Source organism: Dermacentor variabilis, chromosome 3 (genome assembly GCF_050947875.1).
Source record: "Dermacentor variabilis isolate Ectoservices chromosome 3, ASM5094787v1, whole genome shotgun sequence".
NCBI lineage: Eukaryota > Metazoa > Arthropoda > Arachnida > Ixodida > Ixodidae > Dermacentor > Dermacentor variabilis.
This window is the reverse complement of record NC_134570.1, coordinates 158,188,712-158,201,040: the sequence shown is the minus strand read 5'-3', so window position 1 is coordinate 158,201,040 and position 12,329 is coordinate 158,188,712. Positions and strand designations below refer to the sequence as shown.

The 12,329-nt window shown below is 46.9% G+C and overlaps 1 non-coding gene across 1 annotated transcript; it reads right to left on the bottom strand.

Moving 5' to 3' along the window:
- Positions 1-1,217: 1,217 nt before the first annotated feature.
- On the bottom strand, positions 1,218-1,289 carry TRNAA-CGC (transfer RNA alanine (anticodon CGC)). The gene has a single exon. It is a non-coding gene; the product is annotated as a tRNA-Ala (tRNA).
- Between the last annotated feature and the right edge of the window lie 11,040 nt (positions 1,290-12,329).

Here is a 12,329-nt window from a genome sequence, read left to right as displayed (position 1 = left end):
TTTGCTCCACGGAGCAATCCGGGATCAGCGGCTGGTCCCAATCTGCCATTGGAACACGCAGCTCACGCTCCCATTCTGCCATTGGAATAGGATTGCTCCATACAGAGCAGAAAAACTTGATCTGGATCTGCCATTGGAATTCAACATAAGTCTCCACGACCACAAGCAGATCTAGGTCTCTTGCATTATGCGTTTGACCTGATATTGCTTGCGACTAGCCCATAGACCCCGTACATTGAGCGTACCGACGCGTAATCGTGCAGGTATACTAATTATGGTGATTGTAAGCGCGAAACACCAGTACAACGCTTACCGTGGCTCTACCCTGCAGTGGGTGACACCCTACCCTGGGTGTCACTTGTCGCGTCCCTGACCCCGAACCGGCGACGACGACGCCGACCGGACTTCGGGGACATATTTTTTACCCTTGGTGCCAGCAATGCGATGCCTCTGATGCTCCAGGCGTTTAACCTTGCGTTCGGTGCTGGCCTCCGTCAACTTCGGAATGCCTGTTCTGGGACGCTTCCCGCGTGCCGCGGTCGCCCCCGCAGCGTCTGCTTTATCTTGGGCTGCAGTGATGTCGGTGCTGTCGCTGATGTCTTCGTCTTCACCTGCTTCACTTAAGAGCAGTGGCTCCTGTGTGCAGCCTATTTCGCCACGTTCCTCAGTGGCACAAGTTCAAAAGACACGTAGAGCATGTCCAATCGTGCATGGCTATCACCTTGAAAATGTGAGAATTGCGGGCGCGTACCATTTCTGGCAACACTTCCGATATCTTCTAAGTTGTGGTCGTGAACCACTACATTCAAGACCTCCACACTCTTATCTCGCACTGGCAAACATTTTACACGGTCTACCGCACGACAAACACAATTGAACTCTCCCAACAAAACTAGCACTTTTACACAACCGAGAAACACCAGAAAACGCTCAAAAAACTGTTTTCTCTGCGCCTCTACATTTCGAACATACGCACAAATGATACGGAACTTCAGATAGTGCAAAAAATCAACAACCAGGAGGCGGCCACTTTGGCAGGAAAAGAGCGACTACACAGTTATGCCGACACCATTGCGGATGAAAAGGCTGGCGGTACTATGGTTTGTTGATTGGAGCTCACAAACGTATGTGGAGTGTATTTGCACAGGAAAGTGTTGCTGAGCCTTTAAGAAAAGAAAAGAAGGGAAAAAAATAAACTGAAAAAAACAAAAACAAAGTGGAGGTGCCGGGGTTTGAACCCGGGACTTCTCACATGCGAAGCGAGCGCTCTACCACTGAGCTACACCCCCGGTACGCTTGGTGCAACATACGTCGAGTTGTAAAGGTCAAGGCAGCGTGCACTGCATTGTTCAAAGTTTTGTGGTTTAGTTTAAGGTTACACACAACGCATGCACAAACTTATTTTCGACCTGAGATGTGAAGTAGGTTACCTGTCTTTCGTCGCTATCAGATAACAATGCTAGCTTGCGTTTCCTTTGTGTTTGCATCCAGAATGAGTGCCAGCGAACCGTCTTGCTTTCCTGCGCACTTGAACACCGTTATCGATGTTGTGACATATATTGCGCACTCTGACCGTTGCGGAGAGTGATATGTCACCGTCACCTGTCACGTCGGCGGTTTTTTGCTGCCTAGAAATTTTCGTTTGTCGCCGTAAGTCCTCGCGGCGGCTTCCGCAAGTTGCCGTGGTTGCCCAACAACTGGGCAGCGACCATGCCAACCGCTTCGATTTAAATTCACCCTGGCTAGTTGCTCTCCATCGCGAAAACAACAAATAAATGGCTAAGTCAGCCTACAGGTAATCTCATCTCACAGTGAGAACAAAATATCCGTTATCTGTTTGTCGCTATTGATACGAAAGCATATGTCCCATGAGGCAGAAAAGCCGCCGTTGCCCATAACGAGTGGTACCAAAAATCAATGTGACGTCATGATCATCTTGTACGACGTCAGTCGCAACAGAGTGGTGGATTAAAGTGGATTAAGGTTGGTGCTAATTAGAGCAAGCTGGGTTAAGGTCAAAGTGTAAGAATTACACCGTGATTAAGGTAGAGTTGTGAAGGACACATGACACTGTATGATGTAACCAGTTAACTAGAGAAGTCATACCTCTTTCACATTCAAATCACGTAAGGATGCTTCAGTGACTCAATTTTAAATGCGAAAGCAGTTAAAGCCGACGTTCTTGTACGCTACGTGTGGTAGCAAAAAACAGTGTGACGTCATCAGCGTCTTGTCTGCCGTGAATAGTAATACAGAAGGTACTAAATAGCATAAGAACGTCATTTAACAGTAATTATGAGTAATTCACGCGAATAGTGATTTAAGGTGAATTAGAGTGAAACAAAGTGAATTAAAGTTAGAACAAGTTGGAGTGAGGTGACTTAAGGCGCAGTAAAGTGAATTAAGGTAAATTAAGTGGATTAAGGTAGATTAAAGTGGATCAAGGTGAATTAAGCTTGGTGCATTATAGAGCAAGGTAGATTAAGTGTATTAAGGTTGGTACGAATTAGGGCAATGTGCGTTTAGGGGGATTAAGGCTGGTAGAAATTAAATCGAGGTAGATCACTGTAGAATTGTGAAGGAGACGTGACAACGTATGAAATCACGTGTCATGAACATAACCAATTAATTAGAGAATTAATAATGCTTTTGCATTCAAACTACGTTAGGATACTTAAGTGTCCGCCAACGTCATTGAGACTGGCTCTGTTTTGACGCTGTTAGGCCTACTACGCCATTAAGCTACGAAAATGTTTTAATTACTACCTACCAGATCGCTACATAAGCTTGGCGACTCATGGAGTCAGGAGTCAGTACGTTAATTGTGGAGGAAATGCTGAACGAAAAGTGACAACCACCGTGTTGCTACGACTCATTTTTCTAAAGCTAAGATATTCAAAATAGTATGCAACAATAAGCATTAACACGTAGCACGTACGTATGGACAACGTGTAACGTTCATTCCCTATGTTTTTCAGAAAGATCGGATAACTATTTGGAAAATGGGAAAAGTGTGCGTTTACAGGCGCCTGAACTGGATGGCGCCACCATCATGACGGAGAGGGAGGCTGGGGATCGCGTTCGGGAGCTCAGGGCCGCCTGCGCCTGCGCGCCTGCAGAAGACTAGCAACATGGCAGCGTCTATAGTGTACTAGAATTCTAGTACACTATACGCTCCTGACACTGCCCAGGCGGCGCGTCCGAGCAGCGATCGTCAGCGCCTCTTGCGGCACCTTCCGTCAAAACTGACACTGACGGACCACGCTACTCACGCTGCCCACGCGGACCTGCCAACGTGATCGCATGTTCATGCTTGTTTTGAAACGAACAAATGGCGCAAGTTTTGCTATGTGGTTTCAAACCAATCTCCAAACTACACGGTCGGATACGCCCTGCCATTTGTCGTAAAGGGGAAAAGCTCTGCGCTGCCCGGCACGTTCACAGCGTGAAAGAAGTCGCTGGTGAGACTGTGCTGGCGAAGTGTCACTTCCAGCAAGGCAAACACAACTGCAGCGTATCTCTGGCCTGAGTACACTCAACTATCATATTATGCTTTGATCAAGCAGCTGAATTGAGTGTGCAGGCATGGCTGAGCTTATTAAGCATTCGGCGTAAGTGTTCTTGTCCAACCATTCGAGTTACCGCAGAGAAAATGTGTCCCTCCATGCTGCTGTTTTGACACGCTTGCAAAGCCTCATTTGCCAGGGAGGATGGACACCATATCTTTTCGAATTATTAAAAGGCTCTTTTAAACAACTTGCACAAAAATCTTATTAGACTGCTATGTTCTGCCAAGCAACTGCATTACTTTGTTTACACTCTAAAACAAAATTACACCCTTTGGGTTGTATCTTGCCACACAACAATAAACATAATCTGTCTTGTCCGCATTTCCTTTCTTTAACGCTGCGAGCCCGGTACTTCCCAGTAACGAACGACATGCGCGTTATCAGCATGACATAGCATTCCCGATAGGAAAATAGCGGGCGCGGCGTTTTCAAGGAAGGAAACCCAAACAAGGCAGATGACGATTATCGTTGTGTGGCACATATACACCCCAAGGGGGGAGGGGGTACCTTTGTCTAGGAGTACACAACTGCCGAGGCACCGGCACGACCTTGAGCCGCTCCGGCCGCCAAGACTCGGGTGACCGTATTCGGCAACCTGGACCCAAGCAGAGCCACACAGCGTGAAGTGCTCAGTGACTCACGCAAGCCAGAACATCTGCAACCACCCCGCAGTACTCTTCGTACAGCAAAATAAATAGCTCTAAAAGATATGGACAATTTGCAAAAATATGTGAGTCGGCCGCCCGGCAAGACTCTTTCTCGACCAAAAACTTCAGTCTACTGACTACAATAATTTATAGTGCGATCCTCCAGGAAGGAAGCGCAAGCACAAAACCACGGCCGGCCAGGAAATCTGTACAGTCGGAGAGCAGGCAGCCGTGCACGGCCGTTACAGCCTTTGACGCAGCAGTACCGCCGTCCCCACGCTATTTTTTCCTCGGCTGTTTTCGATGTCTTGCACATTTGCCATCGTAAAACAGTGGTATGAGAACGTTTGCCCGCAGGACGGTGGCGTACGTGGTTATGAAGTTTCGAATCACACGCAGTAATAACAACAATACTTGCGCCAGCTGGATTCTACGCCGTCGACTGAAGTTGTATCAGTACCAGAGTTGCGCTTTCGATGCTACAGGTGGCGCGGCCGTCGCCGGGAAACTCCACTGTCAGGAGCCTATAGCAGCGTCCTTGCGGTCGCCGATGTCAATACATGGGCGCTGTAGTGAGCTTTTCCTCTAAAGTTGTACATATTAGCTCTATGAAGCGTCTGTTTGTGAGCACCTGATTCGAAGAGGATGTCATTAGACAGCGTAATCATCACTGGCGGTGTCTATTGTTTTTCGCCGTATCCACTGATGTACTAGGTGTCGCATAAATATGAGCGCCATATAATCCTGCTACACCGATGGCTTGTTTGAGGTCAAATGTTGCACACAGTTAGTATTTTGCAGTGAGTTTAGTTTAACGCAAAGATCGTGGGCGTTTATTGCAAGCCTTGTTAAGCATAAATCAAAGTGGATGTCGTCTGCGGCAACGCCACTCAAAACATTTACCTGTAACGATGGGCCATCTCTCACTCCTACAGTGAACGCTGCGTTTTCGATGACGTCGATGGCGCACGTGCTCCTTCCTTCTCAATTTCGCTTACGACTGGGGCCCTGACACACGCACACTCTTTCCGGCGGGCCAAGCCTTCACCCATCAAAAGAAACAGAAATTGTCGAGTGGCGCCACTGCAGATGACATACACTCGGATTTATTTTAGGCAAAGCTAGGTGGGTAAGCGATGCCCAGAAAGCGTGATAATCAAATAAACTCACTGCAATATGTTAACAACGCAAAATTTGAGACCGAACGAGCCAGCTGTTTAAATGGAATAGTCATGTATGTATACAGACACTGAGTACTTCTTCGCTCAAGCACGGTACGCAGTGACGGTATGTAAAACCTTTGTCTGACGCACTCTTGTTAGAAGGTCGATCTCGAAGCACGCTTGCCAGTCTTGCGGGCGTACGATTGTATTTAATAGGGTAACCAGAGCTATATATAATATGTGCCGAAGCTATATATATATATATATATATATATATATATATATATATATATATATATATATATATATATATATATATATATATATATATATATATATATATATATATATATAAAATGGATGAACGCGTGCTTTGTGCCTGAGCTGCACCTGTCGCGTACCATCCGTAACGGTCCTTCCTCATGCACGTGTCTGCCGATGAAGCGCTGCGCTACCTGGAACACAGAGAAACTGAGAAATGAGAGCTACCAATGAAGTACATAAAATTGCTCAAAACGCAGCGAGCTGAATTCCTGCATGCATCCTGCGGTCCCGTCCACAACTAGTGCGCGTACCACGCGCGGTAAACGTGGAGCCGAGATTGCTGTTTACGCGAGCCAGCTGCCGTCGACATAAGTATCTGCAGGATGACACGCAGTTCTACAGCAGCAGCGGCGGCCAATGACTACGTCTATCCTTCTTCGTGTCCGTATAGCTAAGAAACCGAGCATGAAACAAAAACAGGCGAAGAGGGACTTGTGTCCGTGTCCGTCGTTTAAACGCGCCTACCTTTCTCAAACCAACTATATAGCTTATACAAGTATGTTCTAGCTACTTCGCCGCGGCTAAGTAAGATGTTGGACGACACCAATGACGCGCGTGAGTCCTGTCTCATGTGTGTCCTTGACCAGTTTGAACGAAAAAAAAATGTGCCCTTTGCGAGTTTGAGGAGCCCAGGGGTTTCTAGCTCGCACTGCGAAATGATCACAAGAAAACGACAACCGTAGAGGCTTCGCAAGCCGTGGTGCTCATCAAAAAAGAATGAGTTAAGAAAAGTGTCGCCGCTGGAGCGATTCACCCCACGCGTGTCAACGACGTCTGTGTTCGGCTATTAAAGGGCAGCTCCTGCGATTTTTCGATGTCGACGGATGTCGATAAAAATTCGCTGGGTACGTTCCTCTGGACAATTCCATCATGTCCTCAAGAAAGCAGGCTTGAGAGCTGCACACATATTTTATACCCGTGTCACACGGGCACATTTGGAAGGCCTTCCAGTCGACGGCCTTCGAAACGCCAGAACTCTATCGACTCAAAGGAGTTGTCGCACTGCTACACGGCACTTTTGAAAGGCCGTTGAGTGGTTCCGGCGTTTCTCGCCAAATTGTGTGGCGTTGCGTATCTTTATTTTCGTTTTCATGTCACAAAAAGTTAAACAGCATTAAAACCACTTAAAATCACTATAATTTCTTTTATGTTTGTTTATACATTAAAACAATTGTTTATACATTGCCTTACATATATGTTTAGTTTTTAAGTTGTTGAGTAGCGAAACTGCGGCAACGTTTGCGTCGCTGCACGTCGCTGTTGTCGAGAGTGTGTGTAGTTCGCGCATATCAAGTGGCAAAAATACTTTATGGAATAATTGATAACACTCATATATAGTATTTTTAGAGTATTTTGGTTTGATTTGTTCTTTCTAACCGTGAGTTGGAGCACGCTGTGAACGAGAGGGCATGTTCGCGCTGTTTCCGTTTCCGTCGCTCAAAGGCCATCGAGATTTCGATAGAGCTGTAAGGTGCTCTGTTGACTTGATATATACTATTGACTCGGCGGCCGTCGAAACCGCCCATGTAGCAGGTCGAACTTGACCTTTGAGTCAACTGACTATCGGTTGGAAGGCCTTCCAAACGCCCGTGTGACACGGGTATAATTAGAGATTCATTTAATTAACTGCCTCGAACGCCCTACCCTACCTCCTTCTCAGTTAGAGGCCACCTTCTGTGTGACGTCAGGAGCGTTCCATGCAGAGCATGGCGGGATCATGCAGACGGCAGCGTCGCGGAGTCGACGATCGTGATGGTGCATGACGGGAGAAGCTGCTGTCGCCCGACGTTGCGTTCCCTGTAGATGGGCAAGGGATGGGACGCAAGGGGTGTTGCGTCGTTGCCCGCACGAACTTCTGCCCTCGCCATCCGCACGCACAGCTTGAGCCGATAGCGATCGCGTTCAGCCGCGGTTAAGTCACAGTCGCGTAGTTCAAGGCTCTGCTGCTGGCGGACCTGGGCGACTGACCTCAAGCTAATTAAGTCATCAGGATGAAGAAAACGTCTTCTGTAGTTCAGTGTTAACTATACGGATTTGAGGTAAATCATTCCTAATTTCGTACAGCACACACACACACACACACACACGCACACGCACACACACACACACACACACACACACACACACACACACACACACACACACACACACACACACACACACACACACACACACACACACGCACACACACACACACACACACACACACAAAAGCGAGAAGCGACAACACGGAGCAGTATGGACATCGGCACGTTGCCGTTTTCGACGGAAAGCTGCCAGCTCCATTCACCGGCACTTCCATAAATTAAATGTCACTAGGAACATGGGTGTATTTTTACGTATTGTCATGCAGACTCATTATTTAGCTTTCGATGTGCACTGCTTGCTTCGTATCCCCAGAGGGAAATGATGCATAGAAAGGCAGGGAGGTTAACCAGAGGTAGTTCTGGTTGGCTACCCTGGACGGGGGGAAGAGTTAATGGGGATAAAAAGAGAAAGAGAGTGGAAGAAGAAGAGGGCAGCAAAGCACAGACCCCTTCCATACAGCAGCGCAAACAACAGACTAGTTCAGCTTTTAACGATATCAATACTGGCATCGGCGCTTCCGCGAGAAAACTACGGGTGCTCCAAATGAACGATCATGCGCACAAAGTCCTCATCCGTGTCTACTTTACGGAGCATATTGTGTACGCGAAGAGAATACGAAGAATGATAAGGAAGCAGCATAACAATGCTCACGTACTACGGTCTCCCGCTCGCTGTTTTTCAAGTTATGTGGTCGCTCATATTAGCACGAAAAAAAAAACAAGAAAAACACAAAATCTGCCTGTTTTGATATGTTCTGACATTAATTATGTGAATGATGACCGGCCAGCATTATATCTCTAGCGAACGACGAGTGGGGACGCTCTGCCTGCCGACGTAAACAAATGCACCGGTCAGTGCTTTGGACTGCAGGCGACATTCTTGCAGGATACAAATGCGGGAAGTTGTGGTCCACATCTTGCAGTGAACATGCGAAGCGCTTCCCCGAGATGGGGTAAAACACCTAAAATAGCAAGTAGCACGTATAAGATCAGTTATCAGGGCTAGCCTTGGTCTTCATGTTGCAGCACTATATGTAGGGCATGGGCCCTGGCTCTCGCGGTGGCGGGTCGAATGCGGAAGGCGATTCATGGCCATAGAATACGTCAGAATCATAACTGCCCACATTTGACGGGTACGAAAAGCTGGTGAAGCTGACATTGTCAACCAAAGATTTGGCGCGGTCACAAATCCGCTGAGCGTCGCTATTCGCTGGTTTCGTTCGACTAGAGGGCAAGACCGGCATTCCTTGCGCGCTTTCCTCGCTGGGGACACCCTTCACGTCACACGTAGAGGTTCGCTCGGCTGCTTAGTTAAGCTTCGGTTTCGTTTTTGCGCTTTTTTTCTTATTTAAAATTATCTTCGAATTTGCGGAACAATCCTACTATCAGCCACGTGACAAGGTGTCTCGGAAACCTAAATAAAATACTATGTTAAATTTTATTTCAAAATATGTCGAAATGCTTAAAATATTATTTCGAAATAATCTTACCAAAGTACGAGGTGGAACTTCAAAGTTAATTTTAATTGCGGTTAAAATAGTAGTTCGATCATAAATCGAACAGCTGAAACGAGTGGAATAGTTTTGGACAAATTCTAGTGAAGTACTAAGGTTAGCATGGTTGGGATCCCATTCGGCAGATGCATACTCTAATTTTTGTCGTATTATTGTTTTGAAGAGTAGTAACCTGAGAGAGGATAGTAAAGTTTGCTCTTTCTCCATGAAGGTGATCAAGTCACTTCAAGGTGATAATCGGCGCTGATGAAGCAGGAGGCAGGTTGGAGGTAACAAAACTTGGAGATATATCGCAGCGAAAGTATTTACACAGTCAAATGCAGAGTTTGCAGAACACTGGTGAAAAAACACGCAAGTAAACAGCGTCTTACCCTTCTACTTGTTCCTAAGTTAGGGCGTAGGACAACTGTCTCTACAAACGACCAACCGTGTCTCACTGTTCGACTACCAAGTGGTTACTGCCCAGACTAGCGTTGCATCGTACGGACTCTTACTGATCTATCAGTTTAGTGATTACAGCCTAGACTTAAAGGAATGGGTTCCAGACAGTCTTTAAATCCACTCCAGTAAACAATAAAAAAGGGTGGTGACAATTGCTGGTCCGCCTAAACATTCCCCTAACCAACGCGGTTACGACTGAATTTAGACCACCTACTGGATTGTGCCAAATGTCATTCGCAGAGTCGTTCAACTTTAGGAAAGCATTTGGCACTCTTTCCCATCCATGGCGCGCTCTCTCTTATTGCCCCGCTCTTAGCGATTCCTTGCTGCATGGGTGCTTCTAATTTCTGTCGACACGTTTCTGCGAAATTAGTCCGCAGGCCCGCTCTCATAGAATACCAGAAGTCAAATCAAATCAAATCAAGTTTATTTTTCCATAAAGAAATGGAGCGAGGCCTAAACAAAAAGCGAGAACTAGTTCACTTGACAAAGGTTCAGGCCCCCGTTTACATGACAGACAGCCGTGGTGGCCAGGGAAAAAAAAATTCACTTATTAATACAATTCAGTCGCAATTATTATACAAGTGTGATGCAAGCACATGTATCAATAACATAAAGGGATGCAAAAGAGAATATAAAGCATATAACAATACGAATGAGTGTAACTTGAGAGAACTGTACAAAATATACACAATATAAATACAAGGTGTCCTACAGTTGCATAACAAAAAATGCGCATAAAGCTTTTTTTTATTTACATTTTCTATTGCAATCTCGCTCTCATGCAGATAATTCAGAAGAGCAGGGAGAGTGTGTCGCAGCATCTGCGCACCATGATATGTACGGGAATATGGCAAGCTCCAAATATCTGTATGACGGATAAGGTAAATGCGCGTCTTCAATGTGAAATGAACAACATAATGTAGCATCTTCAAGCGACACGCGCACCGGTAATTAACAAGCACTTTGTCAAAGCAGCGTTTTTCTCTAATTAAACGCTGTCACTACACTGGCCTCTTTGAGCTTTCGAGGGCTGGGCTGTTCTTCAATTGGGGAATTCTTCGCATTCGTCTGCGCGCAGGTCATAGACCGCGTGAAAGGTGCTTGTCATAGTGGGTCCTTTGTCGTAGGTGTTTATACCTGAAAAAAGCGCGTGCGACAACATCGCCCGCCACCATTGGTGACGGTGTCAACGCTTCTCCATTCATTGGTTGCATCTGAGCGCTTCACACACAATCGATCACCGTAGAGAGAGAGAGAGAGAGAGAGAGAGAGAGAAGAAATTGCTCGTATACTTGGTGCGTCACGCCGCCTCTTCTGCATGCTTGAGAGATGAGGGGCTTAACCAGGATGGTGCATTATAAAAGGTGCGGACACAACGAGTGAATTTTAGAGTCGGATGTCACATCGTTATAGTGAGTTTTCACTGCATGATTATGAGTTCTGCTGCCTAAATATCTATTTGGATATAGCGGCAATCATGCACTAAAGTTTCACGTTTGCTTTAGTCACCGGTGATCTGGAAATTAAATGGTTTAGCAGCGAACGCACGGCATTCACCTCTCTCTAAAGGCGTTACGAAGCGGCTACACAGCACCGACGATAGTCAGAATAATAAAGAAGGGGTAATGCGCCTTTTCGATCAAGTCGCCTCAAATCCGTCTACCACGCATAATTCTAGCACTAACTGAGCGACTGCAGCATTAGATTCCCTGTCCAATATATTAGCCAGAAACTCCCTGGATGCGAAAAATAGAGGTCGGATTTGGAAACGAAAGAGTTAACAGCGGGTCATGCTCTCTTTCTCGCTCTGTACGGAGTCGCGTTCCCCGTGCGATATATGACTGCTTCTCGAGTGCGTCGTACACCGATAACTTCCGCTTCGTATATATAGTTCCGCTAGAGCGACTTTCCGGAACCCGCCATTTTTTTCGTTTTTCTGTTGTCGATTACACGCGCGTCCCACTTTCCGTGACCTCACTTCCTCCCGCTGTGTTTGCCCTGCCCTTATAGCCCCGCCTCTTCTGCTTTTCACCCCCCTCCCTCGCCCACAGCCGCACTACTCCGTCGATCCATCCTCGTAAGGCAAAGTCCTTCCGTGTCGCTCGGCCACCGTCTTAATCCTCTTGAACAACCTCCTAAAGGGAAGCCTTTTTGTCTGCTGGTTCCTTTTTGTTTTGGTTCTCGCCCCACATGGCGGTATACGGGGTAAAATAATATTGTTACGTAGAAGGAAGCGCGCGAACGGCTATACACTGGTATACTTACAATCGTATATGCGGTCGGGCACTGTGCAGAAGGAACAGCCTGCGCAAGCATCTATAACGTCGTCGTGATCGTCGCATTTTTGAACGCGGTAGACCTGCTCTTGGTCAATATAGATGACTGCTCCGTGTGGCGTTACCCCCTGTGGCAGAAACACCGTCCCGGAGCTCTAAAGGGAGTCGGCGGAAGCACCGAGGTAGCTCTTGAGCTTGGTACGCGAACGAGGCCGCCGGACGCAGCCGTAGGTGAAGACGTGGGACTGACAGCGGCAGTCTCGTAGGCAACAGGTGTCACCTGGCGTAGTACATGGTACGGTCGC